The sequence below is a fragment of the Macrobrachium nipponense genome, chromosome 33 (genome assembly GCF_015104395.2).
Source record: "Macrobrachium nipponense isolate FS-2020 chromosome 33, ASM1510439v2, whole genome shotgun sequence".
Classification (NCBI taxonomy): domain Eukaryota; kingdom Metazoa; phylum Arthropoda; class Malacostraca; order Decapoda; family Palaemonidae; genus Macrobrachium; species Macrobrachium nipponense.
In genome coordinates, this window is record NC_087219.1 from 13,092,820 (window position 1) to 13,109,873 (window position 17,054).

At 37.2% G+C, this 17,054-nt stretch overlaps 1 long non-coding RNA gene across 2 annotated transcripts; it reads left to right on the forward strand.

Annotated features, from left to right (window-relative positions):
• The first annotated feature begins 1,160 nt into the window (after positions 1-1,160).
• On the forward strand, positions 1,161-2,581 carry LOC135202944 (uncharacterized). Of its 2 annotated transcripts, none has more exons than XR_010311830.1 (3): positions 1,161-1,942; positions 2,104-2,153; positions 2,433-2,581. It is a non-coding gene; the product is annotated as an uncharacterized LOC135202944 (long non-coding RNA). The 2 variants fall into 2 exon arrangements; XR_010311829.1 differs by lacking the exon at positions 2,104-2,153 and adding an exon at positions 2,246-2,314.
• The last annotated feature ends 14,473 nt before the right edge of the window (positions 2,582-17,054 follow it).

Here is a 17,054-nt window from a genome sequence, read left to right on the forward strand (position 1 = left end):
ACGATTTCGCGCAGCGACACGAGCTGAGCCCAGAAAAGAGGGATTTTGACGTAAGGAAAAATCTATTTCTGGGGCGATTGGCCGTCTTGTCGCCAGCGAAATCCCGCCCTACCCGTCCCATCGCCAAGATTGTCTGCTAACTCAGGATGGCCACCAGAGGCGCAGCAGTCGGCAGCATGGGATGGAGTAGTAGTAGTTGGTGCTGCCCACTCTGTGGGTCGGCTCTCCTCTTGGGGGATTTTGTAGTGGGAGAATTCTATTGGCATTTGGCTCGTGGTAGTGGTCTCACTCGCCATAGTGTTCATACCGACACCCTCTGGGGGGTGAGCGAGTCAGTTATACTGACCTTTTTCTTTATTTATTTATTCTCTGGTATGTGTTAGTACATTTACCCTAGAAATAATAGATTAAAGGATATTTCGCTGGCGACACGAGCCAATCGCCCAGAAATAGATTTTTCCTTACGTCAAAAATTACCCTTCTTTTGGCGCTATCAAAAACAATGTACTTTCATTTTATGATTTCAAAGATTTCTTGTGTGTAATATCATACATCTCGTTAACAGACGACCGATAGCCTTTAAAGAGGCTTTAAGAGATGGATACATTGATTATGTACCAGAGCCTATAACACCTGAACAGCTTATCAGAGGATATGAGTTGACTTCACTAAATTTGATTCCAGAGTTACAGCCTTTTCCAGAGGATCCAGATTTTAATCCTGCCAATTATCATGTTTCAGATATTTCTAAAAATTATGTAAAATTATGTAAAGTCCGAGATGCATTGTTAGATACCTACCATAGTGAATTTTTAGGTACTCTAATTCATCAAGCTGTTGATAGAAAAAGTAGATATCGTCCCATCTCACACAAACTGACAAAAGTAGGAGATATCGTACTAATAAAGGAAGAATATACTAAAAGAAGTAATTATCCATTAGGAATAATTTTGAAGATTTTTTTTAATGATCTGGGTGAAGTTACCCATGCTTTGGTCAAAAAGGGAAAAACCGGTCAGACCACCAAGATTCATGTTTCTAACCTTATCCCCATGTTGGAGAACACCCATTTTTGTCCTGACAGTCTTTCCCCTGAAAATAATTTCCCTGAAAATAATTTTTTAGGTAAATCCTCACGTCCCCACAGGAAAGAACTGCAGAAACCAGTGAGGCGAGGACAAGACAAATGCTTCACTAATTCATTTTTTGTTTTTAATTTTAAATTTTACTGTATGTCCATGCATATTTTGTACATTTATTAGTGGATGAAAATTTTTTCTTTGGAAAAAGTTTCCATCTTCTCCCCAGGACTATACAGAATAAATAAATTTTTAATGTACTTGCCTACAGCGGCAGGAAGGATTCGTAAATATGGAATTTTAGTATTACCAAAATAAGTAAAATAAGTACTTGGTACCGCTTACAGTCCTTCCTGCTGCCATAGTTATGATCAGCAAATTGTTGACTCCTCCTCTTTTTGTTGTTTACGAGGAAACTTCGAGATCGGTGAATGCGTGAGAAGTCAGTACTAGCAGTCCAAGCAGTCTGAGCAGTCGAGGCAGTTCTGCCAGTCCGGTCAGTCCGGGCGGTCCTGTCAGAGCATTAGGGCAGTGAGCTATCCTGTAGGACCCACCACATACCCGTATGCCATTGAGCCCGTCTTCCATCGTCAGAGTGAGCCTGTCTTCCTGGAGGATGTCTTGGACGAGGCTCTGAGAATGTTATTAAGAATCAAGGGTCCCTCAAGAGGCATTTGTGAAGTATTCCCTTGGTTCCATAATTTGGACGGCGTAATTGGTGGCCACCTGGATGTGCTCTGCCTCCTACGACTGATTTGTTCATCATCGTCTCGACTTTGATTCACCTTAGTGGATGATTTGTGGAGAAAAGTCACGTTCTCCTAAGCATTGACTTCAATCCCTTCTTGCTCGGATGGACTACGGTGAGTACCAAGTATTTTTTGGGGCAAATGCTGAATGGTAATCGTAACAATCTCTTTGAGCCTTTGTCGCTGCCTATTAAAGTCCTTCCTACCTGCCATCGGTAGAGTACGGATATTCACGAATGTTTAATAGTTATAAAGGATTTCTCTTGTCCTTACAGTGGTTTCGCAACTCTACTGAAGGTTGTTCATGGGTTTATTGTACATAGTGGTAAGATACTATTTGTTATTTCTGGATAAGTCAACATAAAATTGCAAGAATCTCCTTTAATGCAAACTTACACGGATATTATATTATTTCAGGATAGGATTATCCAGCCTTGATTTGGTTGTCATACTTGGTTTTTCTTGTCTTGACCTACTTACAGTAAGGTAACAGTTTGCATATTCCTATGTATAAGTGCTTCTTGCCATATTATTCTTACCTATATAATTTAAATTAATTCTTAGGCTTCACCACTAACGTGCAATTTCTGTATTTCCCATCCAGGTATGGAGGAGAAGCTGATTATTGAAGAGGAAGAGCCCTGTGTCATGCACTTGACACATTTGCAATAAATAATAAATTTAAACATTTCAAAGGTGTATGAATTGACTTCCCTTCAGTATTTTTAAGTACCTTATAAGGTGACTTCATAGTTTTTCAGCTTAAAGCCATTAGTAAACATGTTGGCTGGAAAAATGACAAGGCAGTATGCTTGTTCCAGGAGGACTTCTTGGTCAAGAACGAGAATCCATCTCATCCTTGGCCAAGGTCTTTTGAGATTATGGGTCTGTCCGATCTTGTGGGACAAGAACAAGAAAGAGTTCTTTGTCCAGTAAGAGCTCTGCGCCATTATCTAGAGAGAACTAGAAGTATTAGAGGCACTTCAGAATCACTTTGGTGCTCTGTGAAGGACCCCAGCAGACCCATGACAAAAAATGCTATCGCCTTCTTCCTAAGGGAGCTGATTAAGGAAGTGCATATGCTATGCCAAGAAGAAAACTTCAGCCTGCTTAAAGTCAAGGCGCATGAAGTGAGAGCGGTAGCTACGTCCTTGGCTTTCAAGAAAAATATGGCCCTCAAGGATATTATTGAGACAACGTTTTGGAGGACCACTCAGTTTTTGCCTCTCATTATCTTAGAAACGTCAAGACAACTTTTGACAACTGTCAAATGTTGGGCCCTTAGGTATCCTCAGGTGCAGTATTGGGCAAAGGAGTTTCCACCCCATAAACTACTAACATGCTAGGGTATTTTCAATTAGGTTGTAGCGTTTTTATGGTTGTCTGAGAGGGTTTATTTCCTCTTCAGTTTATGAAGTTTCTTTTGTTAGTGATGGTGTGTGTGTGTGGTTCAGGTGGTCTAACAATTCCTAGCATGAATGCCCGTGGTAAGAGAGGGCTAGGGTTTCCTGTCAACAAATTTGGTCATGTCCAGTTGTCAGACCCTTTTGATAGCTTCTTCAACATTCAGGTCACGTCCTAGTTGAGAGCTCCTAAGGTTAAGCAGGCTAAGAGGCAGAACCTATAAAGTCAGCTACCTTAGCAGGTAAGGAACCAAGGAGTACTTTAAAAATTATTTTAAGTTTTAAACTCTAACGATGTTGCTGTCTTTGACCCACCTCCAAATGTGTCAATCAGCTATATATATACCTGCCAGGTAAGTGTCTTACATGAAAATGACGTTATTATGATATAACAAAGTTTCATGTATACTTACCTGGCAGGTATATATATAGCTATATCCTCTGTCACACTGGCAGAATTTTCAAAACTCGCGGCAACCGCTAGATCACTGGTAGTTCAGGTGATCGCCACCCCGTTCCCGTGGCGCTGGCGCTCGGAACCATTCCCATTTTCATCTGATTTTCTCTTAACCCTGTCTCCTGAGGGGAGGAGGGTGGGAATTTAATTATATATACCTGCCAGGTAAGTATACATGAAACTTTGTTATATCATAATAACGTCATGTTATTATCATATTTAATTCAGGAGAAAGCATCCGGGCTGCAACGATAGGACTAAGGGCTTTACACCTCAGGATAAATTTGAACATTTCAAAATTACTATGAGTCAATAACAGTTACATCTCCACTGAGCTGCATTACAACCTTCTCTAGTGAAAGGTTTTAAAGAAAATAAAGAAATGCTTACGGTACGGAAGCCATGAGGATTATTTAAAAATATGGTAAAAGCTCAGGGATCAACTCTAATTGCATTGACTTAAGCATTCTTGGTCACATGAGTGTTTGGTCTCTTAACACCACAGACAAATACTTAACTGCTCCTATTAAAAGTTTACATTTGTTTAGCTAAACCCTTAAGAGTTCTAACTGGATATTAGACAACCACTCCCGCATTGCATACTAAAGCAGTTAAATTAGGCACTGTCACAAATCTGAGAAAGGCTTTCACTTCTAAATCTTTTCTCTAAGCAATGAAAGAAAAGAGGTTGCCACTAGAGCAAAACCCACATAGTACATGAATAGGCTTGAAGTTTACTAACATTCTCAGCTGCAGTAAGAACTAAAAGAAAGGTGTCTTCAACGTTCTTAAAAAGGCTCAAACTGAGGTTGTTACAAACTGGAGGAGTACGTACATCTAAATTTCATTATAAACCATATGGAAATTGAAATTACCAATGCAAGAACAGAATGTTGTTCATGTCTCCCCAAAGGTTCCACAACTTCTGGCAACCATGAGGAAGAGGACACTATCTGACTGAAGACCCTGTCCTTTTCTGCTGAGTTAGTCTTCAATAACAATGGTTTTCCATAGGACAAAATGAGGTAAAGGAATGATGGTTTTGGGCTGTACAAAGAAAAAAGTTTCTTTGTCAGCCTGAGCAAATCTTTCTGTCTATCCTTGTTGTCTTATGTGTAAGAATCATGGGGTAGAATTGTCAGACAAGACTGCAATCGTACTAGATGTCCTGCTTGCATAAGACTATTCCAAACTAATAAAAGCTGTAGGTTGTTTACCTTCCAACTCCCTGACATCAAATGTTTCTCAGAATGCTTTGCTTGTTGTAGATGACATCATGCAAAAACAGAAAACAAGTACAATACTGTACAGTACGAAAATCAGCAAGAAACAGCCAACATTATTGTTTACTAATAATGATGATTCACACCATCTGCATAAGGACACGGCATTGAGAATTCTGACAAGAACATAAACATTCCAATGCCACCTGGTGGAAAAAAGGTGGTTACAGAGACAGTCCTATCACATTATCCAAACGTTAGTCCTATCGAGTCAGCCAAACGTTATTTAGTTTTATTTTGAATGCCAATCACACCTAATGGCACAAAGATGTAAGATAACTTTAACAAGTAAGATTCATTCCTAATAATTTTTGAACTATGTAAACAAGCTAAATCAACCACCCATGCACAAGAACATTGTAGGCCCATTCAAGCAATTCCCTCTGGATTCAAGCTGACTTCTCAACAGTATGCGAGTTTTTTTTGCAAAGCTTCATAATTTTTAATATCAAAGCTAAACTCAACTAATAGCTTGAAAAATCAAACTAAGAAATCAGTTTAAGTACAAAATGACAGCCACTGACAAAATAAACTATATTACTTTGAACCTTTGGTTTCTTATACTTTTTGCTGTTTTTTTACACCATACCTGTGTCACTCTGGTGTTTTAAATTCTGTGAAAAAGTGAACACAAGATGGTTCTAGTGTTAAAGTGCCATACTGAATTCTTGTACTAAAAAACAGCAAAACCAACCAACAGTCAAGACACTTATTGTAATATAAGTCAGCAACTTGAATCATGGTTCTTTTTATATATCTGCAGTGAAAGTGCAGAACTACATCCTGTATATAAAATCTGAATTTAAAGGTGTAGCAATTGGGTACATCTATAATATACCAATCTCTACTCTGTAAACATTACTCCATTTATCTTCTTAAATCATATGATATACAGGATATATAGGTATACTATAAGAGCTTGTCAACACTATCATCAGGGCAATACTGAAGTTGAAAAAAAATGAAAGAAATTATAGATATTTAATGAGTATGATTTAATTTTGTGGATGAAATATATGTAAGCATAAACTCTCAGAGAAATAAGACTAGTATTAGGAGGAGGAAAGGACAGGATCCGAAAACAAATTAGTAAAGATAGGGACACTTTTTGCTGACGATGGGTTAGTATTAGCAGGAAATATAGAAGATGCAAGGATAAATATAAAGATTTTAATAGATATAGGAAATACATAAATGTGGGCTAGAAATAAATGAAGAGAAAAGCAGCATCATTATTTTCAATATGAAGGAAAAACCAGAAGAGATCGAGGATATAAAAGTGAGGGAGAATATAACATATTTAGGAATAAAGGTAAATGATTCTAGAAATCTGTTTAAGCTACAGAACAAGGAAATGATGGACAAAGCACAGAAGTTAGCCAACCTAACCTATTCCATGATAGAGAAAAGCTATAACAAAGTACTTATAGGTAAAACATTCTGGAAAAATATAGCTCTACCATCAGTCTTATATGGAACCAATGTAGTTAATTTAACAGATACATAAATAGAAAAAGTGCAAAGAATAGAGATTGGGGTTTATATAAAAATATCAGGAGCATGTAGAAGTACAGTAGTAGCAATAAACATTTAGGGGGGAGATAGGAGCATCTTCCATGAAAAGCAGAATTATGAGTGGAAAGCTAAGTTATGTAAATAATACTATAAATGGACAGAAAGAGTTACTGAAGAAAATAATTATAGATATGCAAGAAAAGGAAAGAAAATGGTGGAAAAAAGTGAATAAGTACATGCATGAAATTAAAATCAATTCAAGAAAATTGGAATGTCCAAAACAGAAATAAAGGACAAAGTCAGAATCTGGGACACAGTGAAGTGGAAAGAAGACTTAGAAAATAAAGTGACCGTAAATATATATAAAATTTGGAAAAGAGAAATAAAAGATGAAGAAATTTATGACAACACTTTTGGTTTAATACTTCTCTTTAGAGCCAGAACCAACTTACTTCATTTAAATATAACAAAAAGATACCAGAATGGGAACACATGTTGTCCTTTTTGTGTTAATACAGAAGAAGACATAGTATTTTAATTCCTTTTATATTATTTTACTTACAGAGAAGAATGCATTAAAGCAATTGGACTTCAGCAACCTTATATAGAGAATGAAAGTTATATCGTTGGAAAATTTCTATTTACAGATCATAATGAAATAAGAAAAGAAACCTTATACATGATGTGAAAAAAAGAGAAAAATGAATGAAAGAACTCAACCATTAAAATAACTTAAGATTAAGAGGCGCCGTTGTAAAGGCATTGCCTCGACCCATTACCACCACCACCGCCATATGCCTGGTAAAGCCCCCCAAAATTGATATCAACAGGATATTGGCCGTGTGGTGGATTGTCACATGATTGTTATCAAAGAGAAAAAAAGCTAAATTGGGGAATCCCTAAATAAAATAAACATACCTTGTAATTGGTTTTTTCCTCAGCCTCTATTTTCCCTTCTTTCTTTGCTTTGCAGATAAAAGTAAAACAGTAGCACTTTCTGACACCATCCAATATTAGTAGCTACTTCTGCAACTTTCAATCTGGAATAAAAAAAAATAAACATGATTCAACAGGCAGCTGCTGATTATCTCAGAAAATGAGTTCCAGGAATGTTACTATCTATGGAAACTGGGCTGGGTAAAGTGTGTGGCTTCCGAAGGGGGCTACTTGGCAGGAATACTATAATCAATTTGAAAAATTACCTGTTTTTGCAAGGGGAAAACACACAAAAAAAAATATACAAGGACTTTGTATTTCACCAAGAGTTCTCACTCATATTAAGGTGAGTTTATGGAATATTATCAAAGTGCAGTATTATTACACCCTTTGGTAGGAACCTAGTACCCTAGGTTAGGTTAGGCGAGGTTGGTTCTCGCTTAAATCACGGTAAATTTACAGAATACTTTCAGAATAATATTATGCAATTGGGTATGAACTTAGTAGCCATGGTAGGTTAGGTTAGGTTAGGTTAGGTATGATTGGCTAGGTCATTTGCTAATGAAATGAGCATCAGAAACATTCAAAGTAAACATCAAAACTAAAAAGATTATAATTTGAATTCCAAAATACTTCAATAGTCTAGTTTAAAGCAAATTTTTCCTGGCTTGTGATTGATGGGACTCTTGATTTTATAGAGAGGTAATTGAACCATTGACGGAAATTATTCTATCCTCCCACCCCTAAAAACCCCTTCCCCTCTAAAATTCCACTACACGCGTTACACAGAAGGCTTAGGTATAGGTAACTAGGTACTAGGCTAATAGGCTATACCTAGGCTAACTAGGTAGGGCAATTAGGAAAGTGGTTCGTGTATATAGGTATCTTAAATCACAATTAGCCTAGGTACTTCAAGTATAGGCTAGGTACTAGTAAATTGTATTTGTCATAACTAGTAGCTATACAAGCAATCTTTACATGAGGAATTACCGTCAGCGAAGCTGGAAACGGCCGCTAGACTTTTATAGCAAGGTAGTTTGATAGTTGAACTACCGGCCGGGTGGGGAATAGCTATTAGCTACCTAATCCCCATATCCTTCCCATACCCTTTATTGAAGTTTCACATGGCAAATGGTAGCTTATAGTAGATGTAGCCTATGGCTATGGCTACACTTGCATGCAGTACAACAGCAGCAACTTTTAATGATTAAAAACGCAATTCTACAATACGCTTAGAATAGTAATGGGGTTGAAGCCAGGACTAAAGAGAGGAAAATTACAGCACCTTAGCCATTATTGAGTCCTTGTTTACGTTTGGGAGGTGCTAGTAGTCTCTTTTGGTCCGTCAGGAGCAACTATAATCCTTGAAAGTTGCCACCGTTTATAAATTTAATGATTTATTAAAAATGAATTTTGCCTCCTCGTATATTAAATTTGTATTCAAAAGTCTCTTGTCACAACACTTAATATTTTCGATCGAGATGCCCATAAGGTTTGACAAGGGTCCCGCGACCATGCATGCATACTACTTATTTATCTTTCTATGGGAAGTCTAAAGTATTTATATTTCACTTTTATTTTACTTTTATTCTTGACTTCGATTATAATATATAATATATATATATATATATATATATATATATATATAGAGAGAGAGAGAGATGAGAGAGGAGAGAGAGAGAGAGAGAGAGAGAGCGAGAGATGAGAGAGAGAGAGAGAGAGAGAGAGAGAGAGAATTTAACACTGCATAAGCTGAATAATAGATCTTGCTTCCAACTCTGGCAATTACCTATTGTTGTCTCTTGTTTTAAGCTCATTCAACTGTATTTTGAATAAATTATTTGTTTTCTATTGCCAGTTTAAGAAATTTAATCTTGTCTTGCATTTTTTTTACACAATTTTCTTTCAGGTTATTCAGCTGTTTTTATACTGTTCTGTAATGGCCATACCTTTACCTTTTTGTTTAATACATTCCAGTTCATATCGAGTTTGAACTGCGCAATGGTTAAAGTCTATAGTAATGTATAACTACCTACTGCTTGTTCTGAAACCTGTAGCCTACTATTAAATGGTTCGTGCCAATCTTTATACCCTGTACTCCCTTGGTAGTCCTCCCCTACCCCTCAGCAGCAACTAACTGTGTGAGTGCATACTCTAAAAGGCGCGTAACTACTCTTTAATAATATTAATAATATATATTGATAATAGAAATGTTCATGCCTTTTTGTCACACGTCTCATGAGTTGAACGGAAATCGAATGTATATATAGAGGGGATATTCCTTGCAACAGCACCTCCTGTTTTTTTTACGTTTGATTTAAGTTTCTAATCTCTTTTATTTAATTTTCCCATCACATGTTATACAAAGTTGTTTCTTTTCCTTTTTACTTTCTTTTATAACAATTCAGTATCCTATTACTACCCCACTGTCATTCCCGTCTCCCACATTATTAATTCCCTCGCCTTGCTGCTATAATTATAGTGATGTGCCTGACAGGCTCCCAAGCAAACAGCGGATCGAACCATGCCCATGATCGAATGGTCTCTGTTACCCTGACAGAGCCCTCTGGTCCACATTAGGCCTCTTACCCCCTTTCACACTTAACAAGAAACGTAGATGGGATGAAAACTGGAACCCATAAGCCACATTAGCTTTATTCTACTCTCCCTAAGAAGAACCTTTTTACAAATTACATTTCTGTATAAAATATAAATGATTAAGTTGAGCAAATAAAATAATTGGATTAAAATTACTATTTAGGGTGATTTAACATTCTGCATTTGAATATTCTCAAGCGAAATAGTCTCCTGCCGTCGGTTCGGGTTCCCGAAATCTTCACTCAACCCGAGCTTCTCGGGGGGAAAGCAATTAGATCCAAATTTAAGACAACAATTTGGAGCGGAAGGTGATACTTTCGCCTACCACGACACGAAGACCATCAAGAAATTCTTTGTACCTTGTAACTACATTACTGTCCAATTACCGTCTCTTAACAGAGTCAAAGATAATGTTGAAGTAAGATCATTGCAATGGATACCATGCAGCTTAAACTAGAAATATGGAAAGCCTCTATGGAGTGTTTTCTGGCATTCCAGTTGATCTATCCTTGAAGAATCTTATTCGTAAGAAAGGTTTTGACTTATTTAAACAGTGTGCTAAGTGAATGCTAAAATGAATAAATTAAAAAAGGAGAAAATTTATTGCTTTTGAGTTTGCATCTCAAATTCGAAACAAATATTCGTCCATTGGACTAAACCTTTAGTTATTTTCGCTTAAGACCCCTTTTGCCATTGCTAGTGTACGTAACATTGCTAAGAGCTAATTAAGAAAAAAAATATTGCCTCCCGTACCTTGTAATCTCCCGGTGAACTTCGATGACATTCCAAAAGAAGTCCATGGAAGAAATGGTGGGGGGGAATTTAAGCGAATGCAAAGTATGAATACCGTATATAATGCATTCCATAACGATAGAATGAGTTTAAAAGGACTTCCATTTAATAAGAATGAATTCTATTGGAGGTGGAGCTGTCATAAGCGTCGACCTTCTGCGTGACTACTACTACTACTACTCAAACCAGTCGTCTTTAAATGATTACTGAGGACCAATAACTTTCAGACTCTCCAAGTCCCCATATTTATTTGGAAAATATCACAACATTGAAGTGATTACAGCTTGTAATGCTTGGTAAGTGGATGGGGAATGTATATTCCAATGTATCTAATGGTGTTTTTTGAAAAATCAATACATTTTTTAAGTATATATAACGTGAATAAGCTTAAGGTACACCCGGTTTCCCGTAGGTAGGTCTGGTGTATGGCTTACCTAGGTACAGCAGCTTCCTAGTAAGTAGTATCTTATTGTTTATACACTTTCTATCATATCCTGCTGAGTAATTTTGTAGAATCTGATAAATTGCTAGAAAACTGTTTGATATTTATATTAATTTTTCCTAATTGAGGCGGTTTAGGTAAATCGCTAGAGTTGGTTCGGTTAGCCTTTACTCTGTTTTTTTTTCTAGGTATCTGTCCACCAGCGTGTGGTGTTTGCGTATGGTAACACTGCGTCCCGGGCATTACATAGTTACATTAAGCTTACATTCAACAATAATAATAACCTTATTTCGAATATTAACTGTGTAATTCGCTACTGTAAATTATTAAAACACTTTTCAGTTGCAAATGTACACCCAGATAGGTATCCTTTTATTTACCTAAAACTTACACATAGCGTAACTATTTTAGCCCGGGACGCAGTGTTACCATGCGAAAACACCACAGGCGGGTGGACAGACGGAAAAAAAGAGAGTAGCCTATAGGCTAGGTGCTCTAAGCCTAGGCCTAATAGGCTACCTACTAAGGAGCTGGTTAAATGCCGGCTTGCAGCATTCGTGCCTTAGCCATAGGCTACTCTGCTCTTGCCCTATTGCCTGTAATGTATTGTTACCTAGCTACTACCTAGCCTATGTATCAACTAACGCACCAGGAATATTGTAGACCTAGTTTAATGAATGATAGGTAGTAGCCTAGCTACCCTATTCCTAGCTACTAGTACCTAGGGTAGAATATCACGACAGGCCAACCCTCATCACGGTGGACGGGTCTTATTCACTCGATATTTAATTGGTGAAACAAGAATACAATTGCAACTCTAAGCATACCATTTAAAAGACTGAAGTTTTGTCAACATATTGTGATATATGAAAGCCCCATACGAACTAAAATAAGCATGTGAGCTCTTCGTAAAATATGTTTTCAAGGCAGTTTTGAAATCCAATATGGCGGCTACGTTTTGCATGGACGGTTCTCATCAGTGACGGCCACCATCTTTCCCCAGCCTTCCCAGCACTCATTTGAACAATGTTAGCGTATATATGTAACGTTTATTGATCTTACTCAAGATTGCAGTTGTAATCAGCACAATAAAACAACATTTTGTTGCCTATATTAGTGAAAGTATGAAACTTGTTATTCCCGGGGTTATGGTTTGAACTGAATTCATTCTTACCTTGTAATCGGCGGTTTTTATACCTTACTGCCATCACAACTGAAACTCCACAGTGCTTATTTGATTGGTTATTATACACATTTTGATCTCAGTTCACTCCACATTGCACTTTAAACCCGTTGCTGTTCCTGGTTTCTAAGCGCGCGCGCCATAAACACAATTACGAACAGCAGACAACGACAGACGACGAAACTGCAAAGTTTTATTCCCTAAACTGTTTACTTTACTCGTTATTTAGTTTAAATATACTTTGTTATTTAAAAATTTTGATTTAATTCATGTATATTATCCCTTTTTTGCAACCAAATTACCCCGAAAAATTACAGATATTTCTAAAGTAGATAAAATCAAATGTTTCTAACGTTTTCGTACATCTGGCTGCCGAAAACCATAGAGGAACGAATACGGAAAAGTGCATAGAGGAACGACTAGGTTTTTTTTTTTTTTTTTGCTTTTTTGTTTTTGCTAGCACTTTTCATTGATTTCAGTCTTTATTAGTATTTGAATTTCTTTAATAATCGTATGCCAGAAATAAATGTAACCTTTAATGTTTGCATGCTTTAATGTTTGCATGCTAAGAATGGCAAAATCATCGTTGCCACATTAGTGGAGGCTTCACACATACGCCGTTCCATTATTATAAACTGTTTTCATGAATTCTAGTTGTCATAGTAATGCAATAATGATAAAATGCTTTAATATTTATGTATATATACTTCCAATACATAGCCTAATTTCACCAATTTCAACGTTTTGTGTAGTATCTTATACCCAGTTTGGAGGGTCAACACATACCGAATGGCAACAGAGAGAGAGAGAGAGAGAGAGAGAGAGAGAGAGAGAGAGAGAGAGAGAAGGAAGGCGAGGAACGAAGAAGAAAAGGGATGGCGGTGGAGGGGGGGTAGGTGGAGCTTTATACGCGTGTTCGTATCCATTTCTGCATAATGGAGTTTTTGTCTCTTGGTACAAGGACAAGTGTCGTTATTCTTTACGATTAGTGATTCAAGATACCCTTATAAATTACGGCACTGGGTGTAATGCACTATAGCAAAATCTCGTTCTGTTACAAGTGTTCGCTACAGAAATAGGTATTGCCCAAAAACGTGCTTGCACTGTCTCTGAAACCCATAGTAGACATGCTGCTTAGTTGTCAATCAAGTTTTTATAACCAAGTATTTTTTACAAGCTAGCTATTGAATAAATTTGTATTTTTCTCAGTCAAAACATATGCCCCTCAATGCTAACTTTCCTCTTTTAACGACTTTCTGGTCATTGCAAATTCGACCCCATAATTTCTTATGGTGCGAAAACAGACAGAGGCCCATGGACCGAAAACGACTGCGTCACACTACGGCGATAATCCAGCAGTAAAACATCTTCATATCCAAAAAAGTAAATAATAAAGATATATATGCGCATTACGATTATAACAATTACATGTATAGCTGATAACAATCTGCATGAATAACTGGTAAACTGTTTTGCAATGACAGTTGAGTATAGCAATTATTTACAATTGGTACGAAAGTCAAGATGTCGTGACGTCATAATACAGAACTTAAAAGAACGTTCTAATTCAGAAAAATAATTACTTAAATTTGAGTCAGAGTCGAGTTACTTTTTTAGTAACGAATATTTTCAAATTAATCATCATAAATATGTAAAATATTGATGTTTTACTACTTATTTAAAAATTAGCTAAGAGCACGCTTCTCGTCATCTTCTACCAAAACAGCTGTTTACTCCTGGCTTGTTTGTTGGTGAGAAATCGTGTTTCGATTGTTGTGATAAAAGTGCTCCAGCGTCTGTGGGTACAAGTGGTGTGCGGATTTATCACAGGAAATGAAAGTTTGTTGACACAAGCGACTCCGTAAACATCGAGATGGCGTCAATCTTCGAAACATTTTTAGTTGTAAGTAAAAATTTCTAAAAGCGTTTGGTGGTGAGATTTCCACTGCCGTGGGCGCCATTTTCAGTACCCTCTGTTTAAATCTTAAAATTTGGCCTTAATTTCTAACTTTGGAGAAAATACTTACTTCGAAAGGAGAGTAGAGGTCTTTAGCTCCGTTTTTCACCAACAAGAAGTCGCGACTGATGCCCATCTCCGGTGTCAGGACGCGTTATAATGTACTTTTTCGGAGGGTGGCTATCGTTGATTGTAGGTGGCCTGCTTGGCCTGCTGTGATATTTTACCCTAGTATACATTTTCAGCAGTATAGTAGCATAGGCCTAGTGTTTAATGTCAATCTCAGCATAGGCCTAATTCGTATTGGCTGTTACAGGCCACATTCACCTCAAGCAATTTTAGTCTGAGTTTACCAGTCGGTTTATTGAATCTGCCATTAGGTAGGCCTAGGGTTTAATGTCACCCTTTCACAGCATAGGCCTAGTAATTTGTATTGGCTGTTTTGGGCCACATTTAGGTACCTTACTAAGCAATTTTAGTCTGTGAGTTACATTATCAGGCTGGGTATACTAGGGATCAGGTTTACCAGTCCTCTCATTGAATCTGGTGTTAATACTTACTACTTAGCCTATCCTACCTGTAGGCTAAATGCTGAGCAGCAACATAGCGGCCACCGAACCCGGAACACGGCCAATTCCCCAAAAAAACCCTTGAATTAAGTAGCTATGCCATTATTTCGTAATTTAGGGTAAACAACCACATGGACTGGCCTAACTCACCGACGGTCACGGCTGGCCACCTTCCGAAAAGTACTTATAACCAGGGTTGCCAAGTTGGCAACTTTGGTGCCAAAATCATGAAAGTTGGCAACTTTCTGAGGTGGTTGGCAACAGAATTTTGTGGTTGGCAACTACTACCGAAATTGGCAACTTGTTGGCAACTTTCGGTTATCAACAATATATTGTTGCTTTCTGAACGATTGTTGCAAAATTTCTACTGCAAAGTCCACAATTATGCTTTGCCGCTTACCATCACGCCACCCAGAATAGTTTGAAATTAATTTCTTTGCCAATACAAAAGTCAAACCTCCACTCTGACCTGAGTAATCAAGAATTAAGAACGACGTTTTTGCCGCCACAGCCACGTTTGTTGTGTTGTGTTGGAGAGTTGCTGTGATATTTTGCTTGATTTCATTGAGTTATAAGTGATATTAGTACGATTTATTGTTGTGTCTGTGTGTATAGTATCTCCTTTCTCGATAACACGATCATAAAAATTTACGTAGACCGATAAGGGAGTATGCCTTTTTGTCGGTTTACGCATCTTATGACGTGAATTATAGGCCTATCTTATATTCAACTGTTTTATTTTGGTTCTTGTGTTTATTCTTGTTTTTGTTGCTGCTGTTATTGTGCTTGTAGTGTCTTCCAAAATTTTTCATATGGTATCCTAACATTGCAGAATAAACATAGGCCTATTCATAAAATATTGGCGCAAAGAATTATCCGCCTACTCTTAACTGAAATTTAGTAATGCTTCAATCAAAAGTAATCGAGATCTTTATGAATATTGTCTGACGCTAGGAATATTCTCCTAACAACAAAGAGAGAGAGAGAGAGGAGAGAGGAGATGAGAGAGAGAGAGAGACTGACTCAATAAGAATGCCCCAAACCAAAGATGAATCATGGGCTACTCGCAGTCGCAGACTGGTTTGGATCATCTCTACATAACTTTCAGCTGTCATACATTTTTCTAATTCTAATCTTATGATGCCTTCCTACCATAGCCTTCATTCTCATAGAAACACTACAGCAGCCTTATATTAACTCGTCACAGCAATATAATTTATCCCTTTAGTAAATATATTTTTCAGTATAGTTCATTGAAAGCAGTTGATAGTTGGTGTAAGGCTGAGACAGTCCTAAGATTGGCAATCACGCATATGTGTGTTATGTACTCTTCTTATAAGTGTACTTCCACGGTGTACTTTATACATTGTTTTTTTTTATATCATGTGGAGTTGAAAAGTTTCAACTGAAACTACTATATTAATAACAAGATAGGACTACCCTATTTCCAACAGATACGGTTAGAAAACATTTGCAATAAGAAATGACGTGTAGGCCCATGCCCTGTCATTGTCTCAAAATATAAGAATTTTATGTATCAAAATATAAAGGTCTATGCCTGACATTGTCTCAAAATATAAGAATTTTAATGTGTAGGTCTATGCTTACCTTGCCTCAAATATAAGAATTTGATGTGTAGGCCTATCCCTGTCATGCCTCAAAATATATGAATTTGGCGTGTAGGGTTTATGCCCTATCATTGGCTCAAAATATGTGAATTTACACGTGTAGGCTTATGCCCTGTCATTTTCTCAAAATATAAGAATTTGATGTGTAGGCTTATGCCCTGTCATTGCTCAAAATATAAGAATTTGACGTGTAGGCCTAAGCCCTGTCATTGCCTCAAAATATAAGAATTTGACGTGTAGGCCTATGCCCTGTCATTGCCTCAAATATAAGAATTTGACGTGTAGGCTAAGCCCTGTCATTGACACAAAAGGTATTTCAACAAAATGCCATAGACTCCCACTACTGTTTATTTATCTCATCCTCACCTGGTAGCTAATAGATAGATAGGTAAACTTAATGTGATAACACATTTGAATTTTGGCAGGAATATGGAAAATCAGCTGTTGTTACTTATTGGGGCTT